Source organism: Mirounga angustirostris, unplaced genomic scaffold (genome assembly GCF_029215605.1).
Source record: "Mirounga angustirostris isolate CCGP_5_RB_7025 unplaced genomic scaffold, mMirAng1.0.hap1 SCAF_6, whole genome shotgun sequence".
In the NCBI taxonomy this organism is placed as follows: Eukaryota; Metazoa; Chordata; class Mammalia; order Carnivora; family Phocidae; genus Mirounga; species Mirounga angustirostris.
The window spans coordinates 151,579,893-151,600,873 of record NW_026991714.1 but is presented as its reverse complement, the minus strand read 5'-3'; the positions used below and the strand labels follow the sequence as shown (position 1 = coordinate 151,600,873).

General features: G+C 48.6%; 1 protein-coding gene across 1 annotated transcript in view; it reads right to left on the bottom strand.

Moving 5' to 3' along the window:
* The window catches only part of MGMT (O-6-methylguanine-DNA methyltransferase), a 296,559-nt gene extending 276,089 nt beyond the window's left edge, over positions 1-20,470 (bottom strand). The window contains exon 1 of the mRNA XM_045879076.3: positions 20,381-20,470. The gene's annotated coding sequence lies outside the window, so the exon portion shown is untranslated. The remainder of the gene's footprint in view (positions 1-20,380) is intronic.
* Between the last annotated feature and the right edge of the window lie 511 nt (positions 20,471-20,981).

The following is a 20,981-nucleotide window of genomic DNA, read 5'->3' as shown; positions in this document are numbered from 1 at the left end:
TACACAAGCGAACGGGGAGATGCTGGGAAGGGAAGGCGGCGTGTGCGGCCACGCACAGCTCCGTCGGAAATCCAAGCGGAAGGAAGCAAGGCTCAGAACACTCAGACCACATCATACGCTCCTTATAAACGTCAAAATGAGCCACACTAAATGAGATCTCATTGAAAAGCAGCGGGGTAGACGGTAAAACTATACACATCTAAAAAGCAAGATGATGATAAACACAAACATCCAAACAGCCATGACAGCAGGTGGGGCAGGACAGGAGAGGTGCACAGACACCCTCCCCAGGACGGGGGTGCGATGCCGCTGAAATCAGCACTAAGCCGGCAGGTGCCCTGATCGTCGTCGGTACTTCATAGCTCACGCCATCTCACACACCCGTTGGTGTGTATCAAACAACACATAATTTTAAAAGGAAAAAAAGAAGGAAGGAAAAAGGAAAGGAGGGAAGGAAAGGAGGAAGAAAAGAGAAAAAAAAAAACCACACTAGAAAACCACTTAAGATCAAATTAATGGGGGCGCCTGGGTGGCTCAGTCGTTAAGCGTCTGCCTTCGGCTCAGGTCATGATCCCAGAGTCCTGGGATCAAGCCCCGCATCGGGCTCCCTGCTCGGCGGGAAGCCTGCTTCTCCCTCTCCCTCTCCCCCTGCTCGTGTTCCCTCCCTCGCTGTGTCTCTCTCTGTCAAATAAATAAATAAAATCTTTAAAAAAAAAAAAGATCAAATTAATAATAGCAAATAACACTGAAGCCGAAATCCCGTATGCTGGGAAAATGACAAAACCTGAAGATGTACATCTGGTGACTGGAAAAGAGCAAGGAGCGCTTTTAGGAAGGCTCAGTACCATGCTAGGAGAAACAGGCCCATTTCCGTTGCGTGCTAGCACGCCACGTTGGTTCACGTATGTCTGTATGTAACCCAAAACTAGGTAGTTAACACCTTGCCCCCCTTCTTCTCCTGCAGCCCAGGAGACAGGGGGTTGCTGAAGTGATCTGGCCATTCACGTACAGTAGGAGGCACCGTGCTCATTTCAGGGAGTACTCCGCAAGCATCACACGATCGTCCCGTGCGTGGTTCTCACACTCGGGGGGAGAGTGGGGAGAGCACAGGTGGGTCCTCTATGCACCAGCACGTCCCACTGTCGGGCACACACTGTGTGTGCGCATGGCTGTGGGAGAGCACAGTGCAAAGCACCAGGCTAGCTCCATGCACCGAGCGGTTCACACTAGCTACCGGAGAAACCGGGGACAAAGGACAGCCTCCACTGACTGATGTCTCAAATGCATGGCCGCTAGGAGCTCTCTAGACAGTCAGGTAGACAGCAATGGAGGGGTTAATGTTATCACCACTATTACATTTACTTGACGAGGGTCCAGACTGGCAGTGGTGTGTGAATTCGGGCAGGAAGGGACACACTCTCCTCCTGTCTGCTCTCCTATTCCTCAGCGTGAAAACGCCCAGATGACAGCCTTCAGCAAAGCCCGTTTCTAGCGATGCCACGCATTAAAAGCTGCAACAGTGACAGGGGAAAAATAATCTGAGTTCAAGAGGCCCTTGATTTCCTCTGACTTTCCAATTCCGGTACTCTCAGTATGGAGTCGACATGGTCCTCCTTTGGAGTAAAAATACAGATGAAGTTCTTTAAATGTCTAAACAGAGAGTCAATCCATTTCTACCAGCTTAACCCAACACCTGCCACCTGGGACTCACCTGTGTGCCATTCTCACCACTGAGCTGGGTCTAGTGTGAACAGAAGACACTGTCAGGGGTCAGAGGGCAGGGCAGCAACAGGAGGGACAGCTCTGGCAGCCTGCTGGCAGCCACCCCATATCCTCTCTTTACACTAATCCGCCGACTTGCATCGGACTCCTGGGTGGCAGACTCCTCCTGAGAAGGCCCTCTCTCTCTCCGTGCATTCCTCTCCACCCTCCACCCAATCAAGGAAGACCACTGGAACACGGCCTAGCGGGACCGTCATTCTCAGTTCCCTAAACAATGTAACACCTCCGGTTTAAACTGAGGATCCACCAGAAAACAAAGGAAAAGAAAGTCATACAGAAACCATTCCTGTGTTTGGTCATTCAAAAAGCCAACATTAAATTGTTTACTATCCCTTACTTAAAACTTTAGGACAAATTCCTCCCACAGGAAAAGGTTTCTGTCTCCTGAATGGATGACATTCACGTACTAATTACACAGTGAGTGCTGGGTAGCTCCCACTGCCCTTTGCACCACGGCTGCAAAGAGGGTTCATCTGTACTTGCATAAGCTGGCCTCAGCCTGGGTTTCCTGGCATACTTAGCATTCTTAGTGCATGGCTCTCGGGCAACCACAACTACCCAAATATAGTCAAGAAACAGAAAACGAACAGAAAAGCCTCTGACAGAAGGCAAAATAGCTGACACAAAATCCATGTGCTAAAGGTCACGGGCTCTGGAGCCAGCCTGCCCGGGTTAAAACTGTTATTATACATATGTCCCCCATGTTCAATCAGAGGAAAACAAAAACATGCTAAGGGAAGATATAAAAAGGACCCCAATGGAACTTAGATGGAAATTACAGTATCTAAAATGAGAAATACACCTGGTGTGATTAACAGATTAGATACGGCAGAAGGGAGAAATTAGTGACAATGAAGACAAAATAGTTTTTTAAACTATCCAGGCAGAGAAAAAAAAGACTGAAGGAAACGAGCAAGGTATCAGCACGATGTGGAACAATATTAAGCAATTGGACACACATTAGAGTCACCCCAGGAAAAGGAAAAGGGCAGAAAAATATTTGAAAAAATATTAACTCTTCCTTCAAATTTAATGAAAAAGCTACACTCATAGAAACTCATTGAAACCAAAGCATTAGAACATAAAGAGAAGTAGACTGAGGCACACCATAATCAAATTGCTGAAAAAAAGTGATAAAGAAAAACCTTGCAAGTGGCCAAAAGGGGGAAACAGGGTGGACTCCACGCAGAGGAAAAACATTAAGCATGACAGCACACTGGTCATCAGAAGCTATGTCAGGCAGGACACAATGGAACACCACATTTATTTTTTTTTTAATTTTATTTTATTATCTTATGTTAGTCACCATACAACACATCATTAGTTTTTGATGTAGTGATCCATGATCCACTGTTTTCATATAACACCCAGTGCTCCATGCAGTACATGCCCTCCTTAATACCCATCACCAGGCTAACCGACCTCCCTCCCCCGTCCCCTCTAAAACCCTGTTTGTTTCTCAGAGTCCATAGTCTCTCATGGTTCATCTCTCCCTCCGATTTCCTCCCCCTTCATTTTTCACTTCCTTCTCCTAATGTCCTCCATGCTATTCCTTATGTTCCACAAATAAGTGAAACCATATGATAATTGACTTTCTCTGCTTGACTTATTTCACTTAGCATAATCTCCTCCAGTCCCATCCATGTTGATGTAAAAGTTGGGTATTCATCTTTTCTGATGGCTGAGTAATATTCCATTGTATATATGGACCACATCTTCTTTATCCATTCATCTGTTGAAGGGCATCTCGGCTCTTTCCACAGTTTGGCTGTTGTGGACATTGCTGCTGTGAACATTGGGGTGCATATGGCCCTTCTTTTCACTGCATCTGTGTCTTTTGGGTAAATACCCAGTAGTGCAATTGCTGGGTCATAGGGTAGCTCTATTTTTAATTTTTTGAGGCACCTCCACACTGTTTTCCAACGTGGCTGTACCAACTTGCATTCCCACCAACAGTGTAAGAGGGGAACACCACATCTAAAGCATGAAAGGGAAAAAATGGTCAATCTAGAATTCTATAAGCAGCAAAATATCTTCCAATAATAAAAGCAAAACAAAGGCTTTTTCAAAAAAATAAAAAAGGAAGACGGTTCATGTACTAACAGACCTGCATTTGAGAAATATTGGTGCAAGTTCCTTAGGCATAAAAAAAAATGATACCAGATCAAAGTTTGGGTTTTCGTAAAGGAATGAAGAGCATGAGAAGCGGAAAAATATGCAAATAAATATAAAAGCTGGGGGAAGGGTTCCTATTTGGGGGGGGAGGGTTCCTATTTTTAATCTCTTTAAAAAATAACTCCCTGCCTAAAGCAAAAATGACAATATATTTTGGAGTTTGTAACATATGTAGAAATAAAATGTATGGAATGAGTACAACAGGAACTTGGGAGAGCCTGAAGCTGCTGCCGTAAGGTTCTCCCACTGTATGTGATAATGTCATGTGAGTGCAGACTATGACATGCTAAGTACACACACAACACCCTAGAACCACCACTAAAAAGAGAAGAAAGGAGAAAGAGCTAATCAGCCAATAGTATAGATATAAGTTAAGCTAAAATCATTAAAATATATATTCGAATAATCCAAAAGAAGGCAGGAAAATGAAGGTGGAAGATCAAACAGGACAAATAGAAGGCAAACAGCAAGAAGGTGCATGTAAACCCAACCATACTGATAATCACATAATGCAAATGCTCTCAATACTCCAATTTCTATAAAGACATGATCTGATAAGAGTTTTTCAAAACAAGGGACCCAAGAAACACAGATGAGATGTAATGACAAAATTGGTAAAATATAAATGAGTGGAAGAACATTTGCCACAGAAACACTAAAAAAAGAAACATGGAGTGGCCATCTTAGTATCAAACAAGGAACTTCAAAGCAAGAATTATTATTAAGATGAAAGGTGGCCATTTCATAAAGGTAAATGGTTAGCTCACCAAGAGGACATAAAAATTATAAATATGCACACACCTAATAAAAAGTTTGAGGCAGAGGAAGCAAGAGCTGAGAATCAAAGGGGAAACAGACAAATCTCAAGCTACAGCTAATTATTTATAGAACAGGGAGACAGAGGACCTGAGCTACATGATCAACAAACCTGACCCAACTGACACAAAAAAGAACACTCTACCCAAAACCCACAGAAAATTCACCAAGGTAGGTCATGTTCTGGGCCATGAAACAATTCTCCATAAATTTAGGACTGAAATCATAAAAAAGTATGTCCTCTGACCACGAGGTAATTAAACGGAAGATCAGTGACAGAGAAATACCAGGAAAATCCCTGACTATTTGGAAATGAAAGGACATACTTCTAAATAAGCCATGTGTTACAGATGGAATTGCAGAGGAAACCAGAACACACAGGGCACTGAATGAAAGTAAAACAACAATACAGCCATCAGTGGGACGCGGCTCGAGCGAGCTTCACGCTTCGAGGGAACACCCAGGGCTGAGGGTCAACAGGAGAAAAGACCAAGGGCTCAACTCAATGATCTAAGCTCCCACCTTAGCAAAGGACAGACAGAAAGTAAGCTAAACCCAAAGAAGCAGAAGGGAATAATAAAGAGAAGAGATCAGTAAACAAGAAAAGAGAGCAGAAATCTATTATAACAAAAGTTAGTTCTCTGAAATGGACAAACTGCTAACCAGACCAATTAGAGAAAAAAAGAGAGAAACACAAATTACCAATATCAGTAATAAAAACAAGGACCCTACTTAAATCCTACAGACACTCAAAGGACAATAAGAGAATATTAAAATAACTTTGAGCCAATAAATTCAAACAAGTGAGATGAAATGGCCAAATTCCTTGAAAACCACAAATTACCAAAAAAGTCACGGAGGAAAAAAGAAATGACTTGAATAACACCCTACTACTAAAGAAACAATGCGTAGTTAACATCCTTCCCACAAAGAAAACCACACGCCGACGCAGCCTCACTAGCAAATCTATCAAACACTCAGAGGAGAAACGATACCAACAGCACACAAACTGCTCCAGGAGATACAAGATCCTCATCTCACGAGTCTAGGCCTGCTCCCACTCCAAACCGGGAGGACTCTCCCAGAGAAGAGAGCTATGGGTCAGCATCCCCCCCGCATCACAGACACACAAACCCTCAAGCACAGTAACAAACTGAATCCAGCAGGTATGACAGCACCAATACCCGTACTTCCAAGCGGGGTCACCCGGGAACGCAGGGTCGGCTTCCCGCACGAAGGTCAAGCAGTGTGATTCAGCACATGCACTGCACAAGGGAGTCACCTTCCCCAACGTGACAAGAGGCACCCACAGAAAAAGCAGTGAAGACCACGCTTCACCATGAGTGAGGATGATGCAAACAGCCGCGAACACGGCTGGGGAAAAGTAAGAGGCAATCCTCCTCCCCTCCCGCTCCACAAACTCACGGTCAAGGGGGAGAAAGCCAGGATCCTGCCAGAATGTCTGGATGAAGCAATCAAGCTGGATTATTATTCCATAATCTGGACCGTTTTGGGTATCCTGGGCCCAGACGGGCAGGGCGCGGGAGCGCTCCAGCCGCCACGCGGGAATGCTGGCTGGTCTGCAGGAACCACACCTGTGTGGCTGAGGAGCTCGGCCCAAGAACCTGCCGACTTATCCACGGAACACAAGCTGTACTTGTAGGAATGAGTAACAGCTTATGGGTACTCAGACGCGGGTACCCGGCCGACATTTTCTCAAAAATAAACAAAGTGAGCATGTCACTGTAAGAGACGTAGTGACAGTATTCGCTGCTAACGGTAAATGGAGAGCTTTAAGTGATGACTACAGCTTTGGGGGACTGGCCTCCACCGCCACGGCTTAGCCGCCCAATTCTAAGACTGTTCGAAAGAGAATGGCGGTGGTATCAACAAGCATGGGTTTCAACACTGCATTATGAAACGTGCCAACGTCTGGAAGATGTGCGTAAATCAGCAAACCAGTATTTTCCCAAAGACCAAAGAATGATGTAACAAAATCATTCAAGGTGCTAGACACACCAGTCGATTTCCATGTAAGGGAGTACAAAAAGCTCACTAAGGACTCAGATGCCACACAGCAAAGAACCTTCAAGAAGCTAACACTTGTCGAGTCCTGATGCCGTCTCAAAGAATATCCACAATTATCTGAAAAAGCTAAGAAAATGCTCTTCCTTACCAGTTACTTATTTGTATGAAGCCAGACTCTCTTGATATGCTTCAGCCCAAACACATCAGAGGAGACAGAGAGCAGAAGCAGGTGTGAGATCAAGCACCCGTCCATTAATCCAGTCATTTAAGAGATGTGGAAAAAAAGTAAACCAACACCACTCACTTCACTGTTTTTTTTATGGAAAAGAGTTACTTTTCATTTGAAAATGTATTATTTACATTAAAATGTAATAGGTTTATTGTTGCTTAAATGAATTAATAAACATTTTTAAATTTCTCAACGTTAACTTCTAACGTGGTAAATTTGATATATGACTCACATAAGTTCTCTGGGATCTCCAATAAATTTTAAAAGCGCAAAAAGTCTCCAAAACCAAATCACACGAGCCCACTGGCATGGAGGGAAGAGTCTGGAAACTCTGCCAGGCCCTACCCCACCTGCTATCTCGACCCCTTGCAACCCAGGGGCCTGTCAGGACCTAATCCCTCCATTTGCAAACAGGAGGAAGAACAGAGAAGCACCCCTGTATTATTCTCTGACATCCAGAGCACAACCAGAACATCATAGGAAAATAACCACTTTCCCAGCTTTTTAAATGCTTTCTACTACCTCTACCTCTACCACCACCTGTATAAACTTTTCCATAAAAATTTGATTAAATCTCTCCAGGAGACTTCCTTATAAAGCTCCACCAGAGAATGTATCATTATTTCAGCTTAGAGTTGGAAACAAGGAAGGAAAAAAAAAAAGAATCCTTTGGTGTAGCAAGTCAGTGTATGAATACAATTCCATATGAAAACATTTAAAATACATTAGATTTTTGGTCAAGATGAAAGACCAAAAAAAAAAAAAAATCAAGCAATCTATTCTAATTGGGTTCCCATGGTAACTGTACAATTGGGTTTTTCAATATAACATCCCAAAGGCCCAATGCACACTTGTAAAATATACTTCAAGCAGCCTGAATTGTTTTTACATTACAGCACTCCCAGGAAGATCAATTACTATCCACCCCCACCCTGACTATTAGTGACAGGCCACGTTAACCACGTTAACCACGTTAACACTGCTTGCCGCGTTAACATAAGTCATATAAGGAGCATCACATATCACAAACATTATATAAAACTAATCACACGCTTCAGATTCATCAAACCTGCTCGGGAAATAAACTGATTCTGCTGTTGTCACAGAATCGTGTTTACGAAATGTATGAAATCGGGCCCAACTACATGCCACACCATTATGCCTCTCTTATTGATTTCCAGGATAAGCAGAATCAATCATTAATAATTACATTATAAGATGGCCCTCAAGGTTAATCATATTCTTAGAGACTCTCACCATGGAATTAAACAACAAACATAGCTGTGCTAATAAATAAATAAATAAAACATAACTGAGAATTCAAATCCGCATTTTAAATATTAACAGCACAGTAAGAAGCACAGCACACTCCATCACCTGGGATTCCAGCTTCTCCCACAGGGACCACAGTGGTCTCTCCCTGCCAAGCAGCATTCCGGGGACACGGTGCTGGTCCACAGAGCAAGGACACAGAGGGCCGAGGCCATAGCCCAGCAATGGCAGGATTCGTTAGGTAAAAGTTTGCAACTTGAGTTTTCCTTGCAACAAGCATAAAAATCCCTACATATTTGATGCCTTCTGCAGATCCACACCCCATAGCACGAACTGGTGCTTGGGCAGAAGTAAATTTAACAGTCTCCTACCTTTTCAGGTCCCCCCATGCATGGCCACGGATGTAACACAGGCCAATTTGATGCAAGTGTAGGCCAGCAGCTGCCAGTGAGAAATGTCTTGCTAGGTCCCCAACTCAACAGAGACCTCCAAAAATCCTGAATGACAACTAAGCATGAGAAGTAGCAAACTGCATGACTACTAGAATTCTAGCTGGTGTCCAACAGGATGGCCCCATGCTGCTCCTTGATCCAGGTGGGACTAGAGACTGAACTGACCAATGTCAAGAAAAAAAACAACCAACCAATGCAAAATCCCAAACAGTAAATCTAGGCTAGTTCCCCAACCCCCCTCATGCCTAAGAATCCCAGTCACCCAGCACTTACACCAGACTCTCCTCCCCACCACTCCCTCTTGCATCAGAGGCTGGGAGCCTTGACAGCATCCCAGAACACCGGCACCCAGGGACACAATGTCCCCAGGTCTGCCAACAGTCCACCGGCCCTCTGGGTGTCTCTTGCCTTACCTGCCACATGCCCTTCCTGCAACCTTTGGGGTCCCTGGTAGTAAGACCAGTATTTTGTTTGTTTATCCTGTTTTTTGTTACTCTATACACACTCACACCTTTGGGGACGCCAGGAGCTAAACCTGAGAACCATCCTACATGATTTTTGAGCATCGTCTGACTACAAAGTTGCCCTCGTTCCAAAATCCCAACTTTATACACAAACCCCAGGTAAGTTTTGTGCTTTTGAAGTAACTAGTCTGCACTTCACCTGTGTATTAGTCTGCTCAGCTGCCATAATACAATACCACAGACTACACGGCTTAAACAGAAATTTATTTTCTCACAGTTCTGGAGGCTGTGAAGTCCAAGATCAAGGTTCTGGCTGACTTTATGTCTGGCGAGGGCTCTCTTCCTGGCCTGCAGATGGCTGCCTAATCCCCTATGCCCTCAAATGGTGGGGACCAGAATGGAGGAGGGGAGAGGAGGGAGGGCAGAGAGGGGAGCGCACAGGAGGAGGGAACAGGGAGAGAGAGCGTTGTCTCTACCAATCCTGCTGGAGGAGGGCCCCACCTTATGACCCCATTTAATCTTCATCACCTCCTAAAGGCCCTTCTCCAAATATAGTCACAGGGATTAGGGCTTCAACATGTGAATTTGGGGAGGACACACTCAGCCCTTGGCTGGGCCTTCCTTCAAGTATAAGCCCACACCAGCCTTGGAGGGCTTGTCACACAGAATTCTAGCATCGAGAGAGGAAGCCACCACCAGTAAAGCAGACACCTGGGTGTGAGTGTGGGCCCCAGAGAAGGCACTGGAAGGACTCAGAGAGTGTTTGGGCTGGGTCAGGAGAGGCTCCCCCCAGGCAGAGCAGAGGCGGCTCTAGGAAGAGGGGAATGGGGTCTCCCACCCATCCACTCGCAGAGCAAAGCCTGGTGCACAGACTTCTAGACAAAGTGCCAGAACAGATGTGCACGGCAATTGGACTGAAAGTGGATTCAAGATGAGTCTCATGGGCTCATTCCATTTGGGATCTGGGTGGGCGGGAGGGGGTTAGCTTGGAGCATTTTGACACCCCCGCCTTCAGCAGAAGGAGGAAGACGTGGTCAGTGGCTGACTCTGCCTGGTCTCGTGCCTAAGTGCTGAAATTCCACTGTCCGGCACCTCCCTAAGCAGCACCCTGCGTCAGGCACCCGGCCCCGGTCCATGTGGGGTGAGGCATTCCCCAGAAGCTTCCCCGGCGCCCTCAGGAAGGGCTTGGGAGGCAAAGCAACTGAGGTCGCAGAAACTGGAGCCAGCAGCTTCTCCCTCAGTGCTGCAGGGCAGGAGATCTGAAAATCCTCATCATCCAAACCTAGAGCCCATGTGCACTTTGTTCTAAACCCCAAGAGGCAGCCTCGAGTATGAGAGCCGGACAGAAGTGCCAATATTCACCTGGCTTCCCAAAGATGACCCTCCAGTCTAGGTAAAGTCCAGGTGGCCTGGGGCCAGTGTATTATTATTATTATTATTATTATTATTATTATTATTACCAGTGTATTATCTATTACAGTAGCGAGCACCCAACAATCAACACAGATCAGAAACGGGGCGCCTGGGAGGCTCCGTCAGTTAAGCATCTGACTCTTGATCTCAGCTCAGGTCATGATCTCAGGGTCATGAGTTCAAGCCCCATGTTGGGCTCCACACACAGAGCCTCCTTTAAACAAAACAAAACAAAACAGACCAGAAACACAAGCACCCAACAATCAAAGCAGACCAGAAACATGTGCAGCCATGCATTGGCTTCTCAGTGAGTCAGTAGGATTTTCTCCATGAACACCAGGGCGCAACTGAAGCACAACAAATGGTTGCTTCCAACAAGAAAACCACTGGGAACACTTATTTCTGGCCAATACAAAAGAAGATTTAACAAACCCATCCAGTAATCCAGCCTATCTTAATTGCCATGATACGCAGTGGCTGGGAGGAAAAGCACCTTGGGCTCAAAGAAGGTTTCTTAACAAGAAACCTCACCATACAGAAAAGGAAAATCACTCAGGAAATCAGAACCAGAACCTCTGGAGGTTCTTCTGGAGTGACCAACAGTCCAGACAATACCACAAGAACAGCAATGGTGATCTCAGTCCAGAAGGAAATGTTCTGATTACACGCATGGCAAAAATAAACAAATTAAAAAAAAAAAAGCTAAGAGGAAGTCTTTAAAGCCCATACTTTTTGTAGGAAAAACGAAAGCAACATAAAGTACCGGTCATAGCTCAAACCCCACGTGGATTCAACCTATTTGGAAGGCGACAGCCAGGATGTCACCAAGGACCCCGGCATGAGTCGCCAACCCCCCCACCCTCCCCCAGCTCACCCAGGACCTCCGGGTTTAGCACTGAAAGCGTGTGTCCCAGGAAGCTGCTGGTCACCCACGACAGACAGGACACAGAGCCCGCCCTGCTGGTGGGCAGAAGAAGACCTTTCCAGTGGTTTCCAGTAGCCAAAAGGGTGAATCATGCTGAATCTTAAGAACATTTACTCCATTTTAGAACCTGTGGATTCGTTCTGACAGTTCTTGGAACAAATTTCAAGAGCAGCATCAGAGATGCAACCCCCCGCAAGCTCCCCGCTGACACGGTGGGGACTGCCCCCTGCCAGCGCCAGAGATGGTGGATGGTGCGCTGGGGTAGGTGCGGAAGGCGCTAATCAGCAGACATGCGGCGGAACGCACCGCATCCATCTGACTCGACAGCTTAATCTGATGATACCACAATGGTGACAGAAACAAATTTTTCTGCACAATAAAGAATAGCACACATGGGCTTTTCTTGGGATAGCTAGCTAAATTCAGTAACTTTTGGAAATACATCATTTCTTTTCTTTGCCCATTATTCTAGGAGCTTGCACTGAGTGTGAAAAGCCTTGCTAACAAGAGCCTCTGCAAACACAGAACACAGTTCTGATCAGGCGCTGGGCTCAGGGCACCTGGTTCCCGGCTCCCCCCAAGCCCCCGAAGGAGCACGGCCCACCACTGACGTCACTACGTAACCATGACAAGTTCGGGACACACAGACTTCAAGGCCCCATTTCTAGGACCTTGGCCACGTTGTGGCTGTCACCAGTGTGGAATACACAGGCCGGCCCAGCCAGGCAGCCTCGACACACCCCATCCTTGACTCCATGCAAGTCACTGGCACCCTTCCATCTGTCCTTCCAGGACGCCAGCCGGTGGCCATCCAGGACCCTCCGGGACGCGCCCAGGCCTCCCTTTGCAAAGCCGCCCGCCTCTTATGGCTCACGTCCCCCCTCACAAGTCACTCTCGCTGGGGGCCTCCTCCAACCACCCCCAACCACTGACACCCCCCCCAACCAGGGCCACCCTCACCCGAGTGTGCCTCCAGAAGCACCGAGAACCTAAATCACAGACACGTGTTGGACAGGCTGGCTCTCCGCCAGAAGCCCCAGCAGGGGGCCCCCACGGGGGCTCAGACAGGAGCACATCTGAGGACACCGGCAGGCAGAAGGCCATGGAGTCTTTACAGAAGGAGACCAGGCACACACTTTCCTTTCAATCTGCATTCTGGAGTGACTGTCCACCCGAACTTGACAGTTTTGTTTCAAGCTTCCACCAGCACTTGCGGGAACATACAGGTCCCCCCCACGGGGAACAGGCTGGGGCGGGTATGCCGCAAATGAGCCCCCCTCCTCCCTGCTGACATTTCTGCCCAAGGGAGGTTACAGAAAGGCAGCCCCCCACTCCAGAACCCAAATGCCAGCACAACACAAAGGGTTTATTTACCCTTCCAAAGCCAGATCGCTTTCTCTGATGTCCCGGAGAATTGCTTCTCTGTGAATTAAAAGCATATACACCACATGTTTTTTCCTTTCTCATTAAAAAAAACTCATTCTAAACATAGTCATCTTCCACGACCCTCCTCCCTCACTGCAGGGCACTCCATCAGAAAGCCCTACAGGACCCCTGGGCTTCGCACAAACTGTCCTTACACGACCCCTGTCACAACACCCATGACTGCACTTTGCCACCTCCCACCCCGCCCTTCCCTCCTTCCTCCCTGTCATCCCTGCCTCCCCAGTGAATGACTCGGTGCCCCCCCCCAAAGGTTCCAAGGCCAAGGCTCGGAGAAAACAGTCCCCTTCCTGGTGGGCCTTGTGCTAACTTTGGGTCTCCTTTCTAGCCCCGACTCCCACCCCTACTCCAGCCGAGCTGCTCACAGATCCATCTGCATCCTGGAGTCCATGCCCCCACCGCTCAGCCCACAAAGTCCCACCCATGGGTCACTGGGACAAACCTTACAAGTCTCTGTGCAAATGCTTCATCCCTCTTACAGCTGGAATCAGGAGCACGTCCATGACCTGTCGGGACTGGAGGATGAGTGTGGCTGAAGTCCGGGAACACAGCCTGGCCCCAGGGTGCTCTCCTCCTTTCTCCGTGCTCCCACTCTCACACAACGTATGGGGTGTACAGAGCACCTTCGATTCGGTCTCACCACATGCTGTGTTCAGCCCTTTACTAGTGGTCTGTGTACTAGAGGTTCAGAACATGTAAGTACATACATACAGGCGTGTATTGATTTATGCCACATCTTGCCCCCAGAAGGACTTGTGCCTGTTCCTTCACTTCACCCCCACAAAGGCAGCATGGCACGGCACATGCGCTAACGAGAGCTCCGCTCCTGTCCTGCATGCCCTCCACAGGCCACTCAGCCTCTCCCAGGGCCAGTCTCCTCGTGCACAAAACAAAGAAACTGCTGGTGTCTCCGTCATCCGGGGAGGCTGACGATGTGAGAAGTCGATCTATGTCAAGCAACCTGCACAGTAAGCCTTCAGTAAGTGCTGTTATCAGCAACAGCATTATTGTGCTGGCCAGAATCTTCTGGAACTTGACCACCTAACTCTAACAGGCTGAACCGTGATAGGAGGGTAAAGAGACACCCACACAAATTACTGTGGATTTTCTATTTTTGACAGAGCTGACCTCACGGATTGCCTCAACCCCCACTCCTGCGGTTGGAGCAGACACACACGGGAAAATGCTGTCATGTGCTGGTGTCCCTGCTGGATCCTGACCCCTGCCTGTGTCGGACTCTGTGTCTCGTCCTTTAGAAGTTCTTGCAATCTGACAGATGATTACTGTCAGGCCTCCAGGGCTGCCAGAGACTGGCATGCCCCCCGGGAACACACCTGCTAAGCCCACGGGCCTGCTCCCGGCCCATGCAACACAAGCCTGCCGTCAGCGTGGCTCACCAGAACCCTCACAGCGCTGCCGCCTGAGTGGGAAACAGCTCGAGGCCCGCCACCCCGCAGCCCAACAGTGTCCATGGTGAGAAAACAGAAACTGGCAGCAGAGGAAACCACCTCCTAGAGACAAAAAGAATTGTAGAAACCTTGCTGATTAGCACTGGGCCACATCAGTCTCCAGACCAAACAGAAGGCCATGACCACCTGGAATCACAGACACATGGCAGGTGTAACCCTGCAGCCAAGACTCCATCACTAGTCCTGGTGGCTCTGAGCTAACAGACGTCAACTGTCACTGTCATTTGGGGCTCACCAGGGCCTGGTGTGGTCTGCAAACATGACTCCCTCCCAATAGCCAACAACAGCCCTGTGAACGGTAGTGTCATTTTCCCTATTTGGGGGGAAACCAAGGATCAGAAAAATTAAGTAAGTTTACGCAAGGTCATATAAGCAGTAGAGCCAGGTCCAAACAAGCAGTCTTGTTACCAGAGGCTGCACGCTTAGCCCTGTGCATGCTGCCCCAAAGGGAAGCTTGGGTTATGTGGAAGTCTGTAAGACAAGGATGCTGGTTGGGCTGGAGGGAAACCAGCATTTCTGTTGGTTCCTCCCTCCCCCTTTTCCAGGTACAATCTCATCCTCATATGGGACTGTAGTTCCAGATTAAGATTTCTACCCAGGCAGTGCTTCATGCTTTATTATTTCATATGCTTATACTCATCCAGATAGACAGAATAAGCGTGATCATTGCCATCAGACAGATGAGGAGGCAGCTTGAGGTTTCACCTTTACTTAAAGTCACCCAACTAGTTGAGGCACCAGGGTGGCTCAGTCAGTTAAGCATCTGACTCTTGATTTTGGTTCAGGTTATGATTTCAGGGTGATGAGATTGAGCCCCGCTTTGGGCTCCGCACTGGGCATGGAGCCTGCTTGAGATTCTCTCTCTCCTTCTCCCCCCTGCACTCTCTCTTTTGCTCTAAAAACAACCCAAAACAAACAAAAAAATAAAGTCACCCAACTAGTAAATGGCACCACCAAAATCCCTCCCATTGTTCTCCCCGACACCACTCTGGCACTTCCTAAATAAAAACTCAACTCAGTTCCACAAAAATGCACTCAGTTGTGTATTTGAAAATTAACCCCCCCCCCCCGAAACCATGAAAATGCTTCCAGCCACAGGGGAGAAAAGCAATACCAGCCAGTCAGAAGGAGAGAGGAGTGAAATATATGTTGGCTGTCCATGCTTAACATTTGTTTGTAAAACTAATGCCAAAGTTTTGGTAACATCTGCATCTTTTGTCATAATCACAAGACCGAAAACTATAACGCTATGATAACATGTTAGGTTTGCAATTTGAAGAGATTCACATGTCTCTAAGGAGTTACAAAACCATACACAGATCCGTGAGCACAGGCAACTGAGAACAATGTTGGCTGCGAATGGATTCTTCTGGAAGGGGAGCTTCAGAGCTTGTCTGGGCTGGAAAGCATAACTTCTCAGCCATCCTAAAGATTTCTCAAGAGATGCTCAAACATTAGGGTCCCTAGAATGCCCTGGGAAGCTTGCAAAGACACAGGTCCCCAGGTTCTGATCCTATAGGTCTGACAAGGAGCCCTATAATCTGCCTTTTTTAACCAGCACCCTCGATAAACCTGATACCAGCAGGGCTCAGACCACTGTCTGAGAACACTGATCTGCTATTGCTCACGGATATCCCACTCCGAGGAGAGCAACAGATCCCACATTCCAGTGGTGGCTCTTACTAATGACCCCAAACAAGCGGGTCAAAATCTGAAGGTAACGCCTTTGGTCCCAACCTTTAGTCCTTTGACTGGGGAGTAAACGTAGTAGCTAACAATTTACAAACAGATGAGAAATAACTACCAGTTGCTTATTAAATTTCAACACTTAAATGTCCCATCCCATATTTTTCCCCATGATTCAATTCTCTCTCTTCACCCATCCAGACACCTCTCAACACCCAGTGCTGGAATTGCCCGATCTGTCAATAAGGTAAGAGTTTTCTAAACTACTATCCATATGACTCAATTTGTCAGTAAAAACTGCCACCAGCGCTGTGCTTGCAGAAAAATGTCCATAAATGCATTATTGCGACTGGCAGATCGATGTCTATAATAAAAACAAATAGATTTAACAAGTGCCTGCTTTTACGAGTGGTACCTTTGGCGGACTGCGCGTTCAGTTTCACCCCCAGACTTCTGGCAACGGGCAGCAGCGCTCGGGCTGGATACTCTGCTGACTTCACAACTGCTACGGGTAGGAAATTATTCTAACAAGACAATTTTTGAAATAGTCGAGTGAACACACGAGGCATTTATAACTCACAATCCCTTTCAGGGTTGCACAGCTACACGACGACACCAAATCAGCAGTGAATGTTGGAAGGAAATGTTTCTGCAGAACTTTTAACTGGTTTTACCACCGCTGCATCACAAGCCGGAAGTCTACTCCAGGGGGGGGGGAACGGGGACAGGAGGCCTGCCTCCCTGGAGAATCCCCCACTCCTCAAAGCCCCCAATCTAATCGAAAACTACTTGTCATATCAAAAACAAGTTTCAGCATTTAACACGTGGCTAACGGTGTCACTGCTGTGTCCGTGGCCCCCGCGGCTGCCTATTTATTTAGTGATTGCGCTAAAGCAGACATCAGGACCGAGCGGCTCCACACTGGCTTCGCTGCCCGGGATTCTGAGCACTCTGGCTAGACACCGTGACCCATTTACATGTAGGCCCCATCTGCCAAAACCACTCAGATTCCTTCAAAGGTTACAAAAGGTCACAAAATGATTTATTTCTCTTCTTGGACAATTCATTTTAATAGCTATACAGGAATAAGTCATTCACTATATTCCATATATTCACTATATGGTCTCCCCAAAACCTTGCACCCCACCCCCGTCTAAGCTCTTCTTTGAATTTTTTTTTTTTTTTTACATCAAAAGAAAACGACTCTTGCCACTGACCAGCAAATATGAACTAATTACCCAAATGCCACAGGAACACACATCTGGCAGTATTTTGTCTCCAGTGCTGGGTCTCAAACTTTCATCTACCTTTGCCCAAGACAGGCCTCCAGAGCTCACAGAAGGGGAAAATGCATCCTGGGAACCAAGGGAAAACTGGCTCTCCCGCACAGCTCAAATCCCCGCTCCCACACAGATAACCACACGTACTTTCACTTTAAACCAAGAATGGGGTGCTGTTGGGTTTGCTCGCTCATCCGCATATATGAGAAGGAGGACACAGAATCCACTCTCACCCAATGGTAATGTTATTGTTTACATGTTCCCGATTTTTACAGTTTCAGGTTTTGTGTAAGTAACATTCTGAGATAAGACCCAAGCTCTTTCAGAAAGCCCCTGCATCAGAAGCTACCCATCCCAGGAAACAGGAAACCCATCAGGGAGGACTAGGACAGTAGCCAAAAGAGCTCAGGGCCTTTCAGAGATTGGGACCACAACCTACACGTCTGCAGTGACCAGAGACACGATAGGAAGTCAAAACCCTCAGGGAAAGTTGATCTACAAGAGGAATTTTATAGTTAAGTAGTTAGGTAAGGTCAGAGTGAAGTATAAAAACAAACCTGGGGCGCCTGGGTGGCTCAGATGGTTGGGCGTCTGCCTTCGGCTCAGGTCATGATCCCAGGGTCCTGGGATCGAGTCCCGCATCAGGCTCTCTGCTCCTTGGGAGCCTGCTTCTCCCTCTGCCTCTCTCTCTCTCTCTGTCTCTCATGAATAAATAAATAAAATCTTTAAAAAAAAAAAAAAAAACCTGACTATAAGGTTAACAGATGACCACAGGAAAAGAGAATTCAGAAAATACTGTTTTGCTTCCATGTTTTTTCTATTAAGGAGACTATACTATAAACTGAAAAGAGCCTTGAGGGGAGTTGGAATAGAACAGCATTGGTGGTTTGAATCCCTGGCTTCTAAATGTCCTCTGCAAAATAAGAAAAATGAAGACAACTGAGTAACTTTACCTAATTGAACAGCACTGAGAAGCACATTGTTGGGTTCCTGAGACAGGAAGAGCAGAGGAGCAGAGAAAACTCTTCAGGAATGCCAGGGAGGCCCCCTTCTCCCTAGGGCCCCACTGCCCTCCTTCCCCGCACGGATAGACCAGGCCCGCACCCATACCCCAGCAAAGGAAACTGTGGGCACAGAAGGCCCAGGTGGAGGCCCAGGTGAGACTCCACTGATGTCCAAGCAAGACGAAACCAGAGAGGAAAAGAAGGATCTGAGAATCTCTGCTGAACAACAGTGAGATGTTTCCAACATGTCCACGCCGAGCATTCTTTCTTTAAACTTCGCTCTCCAACAGCGAAGTTTTTAAAAGCAGGGTCTAGTCATTCTAAAATCTAGCTCTTACAATACAGATTTGTTTTGTTTTGTTTTTTTTAAAGATTTATTTATTTGACAACAATACAGATTTGTGTTTTGTTTTGTTTTTAAAAGATTTTATTTATTTATTTGAGAGAGAGAGAATGAGAGACAGAGAGCACAAGAGGGAAGAGGGCAGAGGGAGAAGCAGACCCCCTGCTGAGCAGGGAGCCCGATGCGGGACTCGATCCCGGGACTCCAGGATCATGACCTGAGCCGAAGGCAGTCGCTTAACCAACTGAGCCACCCAGGCGCCCTACAGATTTGTTTTGATGAAAAGAATATTCACATAGAAAAGGTGCCTTACTATATAGCTCTGTACTTGAGGCCTGGTTCATCCTGCCCCCATAACTGTACCAGACTCTACCATTCAAATTCTAACTCAAGACAAGAACCCAGGAGGAAATGGGACACTTGCCAGAGCAAGGCCAACTCCCCTTTGCTACCTGCAGACTCTGGACCTCCGCAAGTGTGGACTCAGTGTGTGTCAGAGTTAACACAATCTGAACTCCCTGCTGGGGTTGCGGGGGGGCGGCCAGGGGTGGGGAGGGGAGCTCTGACATTGCTTCCTTAAAGCTGTGTTACTCCCAGCATGCTTCCATTTTTGTCCTTTGCACCTCTGTGTTGTGTCCATTGAGGGACTGGAAAACAACAAAGTCATTTTCCGGGATGGACAGGAGGGCCTGCCTTGGACACTCTCCAGGTGCCTATTTAAGTAGCCTAATTCTTGGCTCCTTAGGTGCAACAGCTTCATGTTCTGCCACAAACAGCCGAGGAGACCCCTGTGTGGACCAAGCAGCCTCCCTCTGCCTGATGACTGTCCACACAATCAAGCCAACCCTGTGCTCGCATCTACAAAGTGTGCCTCCAGGACAGAAAGCCAAGTGCTGAGCAGAGGCCTGGACAAGCCAAGGCCATTCCCAGATCCCAGGATGTGAGGAGGCCAGGCAGGGAGTGAGGGACACATGGTCTTGAACACTGTCCTACTGTACCATCACCGACTCGGGAATTATGGTGCCGTGTGAATGGCTCTCAAACTCCGCTCGTGTACTCTGAGTGTTTACAGAGGCAATTAGGGCGAAACGAACACAAACACCATGATAATGAGGACCCCAGAACGCGGTCCTCCTCTGGCGCTCTTGAACACGGGAAAGAAGGTGTGCAATTCTGTGCAAGTCGTGCGCCACAGGCTCGCTGCAAGCAAGCCCGGGGTGGGGGCCTCCGGAAGCTTCCTGGGAACAGAAGGCGGAGGCAGACCCCGCCCTGGTCAGCTGTGCAGGGCAGGAGCTTGCGCAGGGAGAGCGTCCGAAGTGTGGCCAGCCAGAGGTGCGGAGGGGCGACAGCAGCCCACAGCGGGCCGGGGGACCGCGGCGCAGCTTGGCCCAGGAGCCCCAGATCTGGGGTAGGCGGGGCGCACCTGGGCGCAGGTGGGCGCACCTGGGCGCAGGTGGGGCTGGGCCAAGTGGGTGGGATGAGGGCAGGCCCCACACCTATGGCGAGGGGAAGGTGCCCATGGAACCACAAGCTCCAGACGGCTGCTCATCCTAGGAAAGGCCCCGACTCTGGCGGGAGGGCAGCAACCCAGACACTCACCGCGTTGCCCGGGCCGCCGACCACGAGGAGCTGAGAGCGTAGTGACGCCAAGCGCTACGGGAGCGCGCGCGCCGCCCAAAAACGTCCGGGGCGCGGGGGCGGGGCCGGGACGGCGGGGGCGGGGCCGGGACGCTCGGGGGCGGGGCCACAGCGGGGCGGGGCCTGGACGTGACGGCAGCGCGACCGGGCGCGGGACCCGAAGCGCGCGGAGGCGGGGCCCAGAGGGGGCGGGGCCAGGAAGTGCGGGAAGCAGGGCCGAGGTGCGGGGCGGGGCCTAAAGAGGCGGGGTGGGGCTGGACCCGCGAGTGCTCGCCCGGTTCGGAGCATGCCCAGTGCGGCGGCGCCCGGGCTGGCCTCGCTCCGCGCAGTCTCGCTGGCCGCCCGGCGCCTCCCAGCCGCGGTCTTCCGGCCCGCAGGAGGGTCTCTCCGGCCTGGCTGCCCGGGCCCCGCGCTTCTTCCTCCACCTCTCGCACTCTGTGCCTCAGTTTAGCAAATGTCAGCCCCGTGCCCCTTGGTGCGCTCGGTACGCCGCTTGCGGGGAGCACTGGGGAGATGCAGCGCCAGGTGCTCCCACTAATGGTGTTGCTGATTCTGCCTAGCG